We start from the raw sequence: 4,706 nt of genomic DNA, 5'->3' as shown, positions 1-4,706 counted from the left end.
AAAACACTGTAACAGTGATAAATATTACGTATAGTAAAAAAATGTTGCCATTCTTTGTAACAATGTTTATTGCAAGACTAATTATTCCCAAACAAAATGATATTTTAGGTGTTACACAAATTTGCCATATTTCATAATTTATGTTTTATTTAATTTAATGATTTCAGTCGCTAACCATAGAATGACTTAACTTTCAAATAATTGCGTATTGTTCATTATAGTTTCTGTTTACTAAGAAGTGAATACGTTCAATTTAATATATACCATAGTCAAACATTCGTTACTTTTACTGGCGAGTGAAGGGCAAAGACCCGTATGTCCTTGCAGCCTATCCATTCACTTCGTTTAGTAGTACAATATAAATAAAAGACATAGAATACATAATAGGAATATGTTCTATACGTATTGCGCGTTCACTATAAATATAAGATGAAAATAATTAAGCACTTGCTTCTTGTCAGACTGTACTGTCGGAAATTACTGGCCAGTCAAATTCCAATAGAAAATATAAATTATTTTATTGTATTTTAGTGTAATCAATTTATTAATTAATTGAATGGAATATAAAATAAAAGACATATTTATTATCGATATCGAAGGGTTCTCTGCGTTCCACAATATAACACTGCGATCGCCAATTAACTTGCCAAGCGTAGTGATTATGATATATCTCTCCATAGACATCTTTGGTGGAGGTCTATGCCCTGCAGGGGGCGTTTAAGGTAGATTTTTGATTACGTAAATGCGATTAACAACGTTTTTAATTAAGAATCTGCGACAAATACACATTGTTTTCACACATTGCAGTAACACGGCTTATTAATGTGAGAGTAGTGTTTATTTGCTTACAGCAAATTGCAGCATGCTTAACTTACTGAACAAACAAATTACGATTTGCTTTCATTTTTACAAGTCAGCGTTACCAAGGTTTTTGATACAGATATTACTGAAAACTGGTGCTATCTACCGTAATGCTTTGGTCTTACGTCTATCACTATTTCAATAGTTTAAACTTTCTGAACCTCTACTGTAACAATATGCTCGGGTCGTTATATTTATCACTGGATTGACAAATCTTTGGATGTTTTGGTGGAAGTTTCGTGAAGTAACTCAGTGCTAGGAGTGCTTAGCAAGGGATTCTTGGCTCGATGGAATATGGTATAGACCGAGGATGTTTAGTACGGCATGCTCTTTTCTTGATAAGAATGAAATATTTATAATGCATACAGAATAATCAACCTAGCTAATTTGCTGTCTATTACTACGTCAAATCATATTCAAAAATTAATGGATTCAGTAATAATGTTAAATAACGCAATAGATTCACAGCTTTAAAGTGAAAGCTTTGTTAAAACACCTGTAGCTAATCAATTCATGTACAAGAGGTTTCTAGCTGCGAACTGACTCATTACGACGTAAAATTTTCTATAAATATTTCTTTTGACAAATAAAAGTCAACTACGAACGAATATTACGAAATGCCACATGCATAGGGATTATAGAGTGCACTAAAAATTCTTTTTTTTGACTATCGCTCTTTTGTGTATAAAAAATGGCAAGATTCTTTTTGGGTAGTAAAAAATTACAAAAATGGAACTTATGAAATGACACCCACAAAAAGATATTGCAGGCTAACGAAGCTGGTGTTAAGGAAGTATAAAATGTAATAAATTTCTAAGACGTAAGCTGAACGTTAAATATTATAAAATAATAGGAAGAGCTCAAGCGGGCTATATAGCAAGACGACCAATATTAATAAAGCTAGCCATACATGTTGCGTTTTTATTCATAAGCTCAAAGACTTGTACAGGGCGTTCATCTTATGGAGGCTCTTTTCCACAATATTGGATTTTAAAAAACAAAAAAGTAACCTATAATTGCATTTGGGTTTTATATATAATGACATAAAATACTACATTATTCATATCGAAATTTTATAAGCTAAAACGCTTTTTACATAGAAACAATTTTTACGTAACTTACACAAATATTTCACTTGAATAGTAAAATAGTACTTTTAATATGCCAATGCTATGCCAATATAGAGGAATTCTGTCTTATTCTAGTTCCTATTAAATTTGGCACTTCAGGCTTTTCTCGTGATGTCCACAAGGGGTCATTTTAAAGAATCCTATGTGGGTAATAGTATGAATAAATAAAAATCAAGTAATTATTTTCATTAATATTATAAACATTATCTTCCCAAAAAAAAAAACTAACAGTTTATTTTAAACAGTCCCATCACACTTCTGTAGTCGATTTGAAATTGGCGTTATTTGAAATGATACGTTAATGGAATTGCTACTAAAAATCGATGTCAACTGTTTTATAAGAAATGTATGATGAATAACAAATGTACAATGAATGGTCAGCTTTATGGTCACTGCTGCCGGACAAGAGTCGCCTCTACTTCCACGTATTACGCGAAAGTTGTGCAACTTGCTTCCATGCTGCCACTATAATAAACATAGCCATAAAACTACTTTTTTTTTAAATAAATTTGAACCTTAGTATTTACTGCTTCCTAGCTGCTTCCATAGAAATTTAAATAAAGAATGGTTTTTAATCTTACAACCTAGAGTTTTTATTAACAATAACTAAAATAGAACTTACTGTACCCTGGGAAGTGAATATACCTAACGAGCACACAACTAAGGTGAACAAGTATTACAACCTAGTCAACAATAACTACAATCTCTTTATAATCTGCTATAGGATTAAGGCCCTTCAAGGATGAACATCAGCTTATTTCTAGAATGAGCTTACAAAACCATGAACTAAAACTTAATTAAGGAGAGGAGTCTGGTCGGTGTGGGTCGTCACCAATGCATAGCAAGGACGTCTCCTAAAACCTTCTACGTGGGTCATCGGCACCGTACTCGACCTACCCCTAAAACGAGTTGGATTCGGGACCTGCATGGTGAATTCATAAAACGCAGAGAAGTTATGTATCTAAGTTAATATCACGGCATGATTGGTTTTTTTAGCTTTTGTGAGTGACAAACACACTTTAATTAAAAATATGGAGAAAGGCGTTGTCTTCTCTTGATATTGTTATTAGCACATGATGACAATTATAAAAAGTAAACCACCTCTAGTCACATCTCATTATTGTTATTTATATATAAAAATGTCGAATTCCTTGCAAAAATACGAAGTAATCTATTTGTCAACGTACCAAGGAGGCAACTGGCAGTATATTTTTTTTTTACTTTATACTTACATGTTTCAGATGACTCTGGGTACAGGCCGCTCCCAACTTACCATTGGAAATCCAGGAGCGAGATATATCCTATGTTTTAAATAGTTAGCGGTTTACAGCTAAAATGATATTGATGATGATTATCCTTGTGAACGTCCTAAAAAGAATGCCGGAAGAGCCCAATTGAATAGAAACCAGAATTAAACTGAATTCCCCAAAAAAATAAACATTAAGTATTAACATTGCTTACATTTCCGCGATCAAGCTTTGATATTTCAGTAATTTTTTTATGTACAATATACACTATGCGAAGAAATATTTAACTTTCACGTGAATAATTTTGTAAGCCGAAAGCAACGTTAACGTTCATCGTAAAATCTTAAAAATAGAAAGTGTTACTTCTTCTAAGCGAAAACAATTTACCTAATCGTCCGGAATAATAAATAGTGTTGAGGCTATCTGCATACTAATTTTACTTCGATACCGCAACTATTCAGATTATATTGTAAAAGTATAATATATATGTATAGTCTCTAACTGATAGAAGGCTCGAATAATATAGAGAACTTTACAACACTGGTAAATAGCTATGTTTATACAATTGACTTTAACTGTTTGATTACCAACAATCCAAGTTTTTTTTAAACAGAGAGTCTATTAAAATGTTAAATTAAGATCGGTATGTGTAACATCACCACTAGTTCTACACTTACTCAAATACTGTTACTGATTTAAAACGGAAAGAAAGATCCGTATCATCATAGAAGCATCTGATCTGCCTGTGCTCAGTAAACATAAGAAAGAAATACATTGCCAATGAACAAGAAAGAAATACATACATAAATTGAAATACTATGTATCGCTAGCGACACAAATTAAAATTATTAAAAAAAAATCATTACCATTTACAGAAAGGAGACGAAAAAACTTTTGGCTAACAAATGAGCTATAATAAAGCTTTTACATCTATAATTGATCTTTAATTTATAGATGTATTTGAAAGTTTAATGCACGAATAGTCAAATACACGATATATGGAACCTGACTTTTTTTACAGAAATCACTATTAATTAAAGTTTCAGTTGCAGAATACAGAAAGTAAAGATAAATTAAAAAATATATTGAAGATGCATCTGTTTAGGGGGAGTTGGCGTTGCTAGATGAACACGCCGTCTACGCTGGAGGCGGAGTACCACTTGTAATGCTTGCTTACTTGATATCCACGGCGTTGTCGACTTAATGAATACGCTGTGAAGAAAGTGTACTGAATAAAATGATTACACATTAAAAGTGTGCCTACAACTAATTTCGGTCTTTGTTCTCTTCGAACAATTACATTTTTTTGCGCATGCGGCCAAGTTACAAGCGGATGTATATCCAATTTTACCTGTAAGTACAAGCGAAAATGAGCTTTCAATATATGACGATTTGATTTAGATTAATATTCTACAAATCGTGTAAAGATATGTGTTACACATTTTATCTAGTTTAGATCTTCCTGTCC

The sequence above is a fragment of the Battus philenor genome, unplaced genomic scaffold, assembly GCF_028537555.1.
Source record: "Battus philenor isolate CCGP_79_NKW_IND1 unplaced genomic scaffold, ilBatPhil1.0.hap1 SCAF_24, whole genome shotgun sequence".
In the NCBI taxonomy this organism is placed as follows: Eukaryota; Metazoa; Arthropoda; class Insecta; order Lepidoptera; family Papilionidae; genus Battus; species Battus philenor.
The sequence above is the reverse complement of the archived record's forward strand: the minus strand, read 5'-3'. Positions refer to the sequence as shown.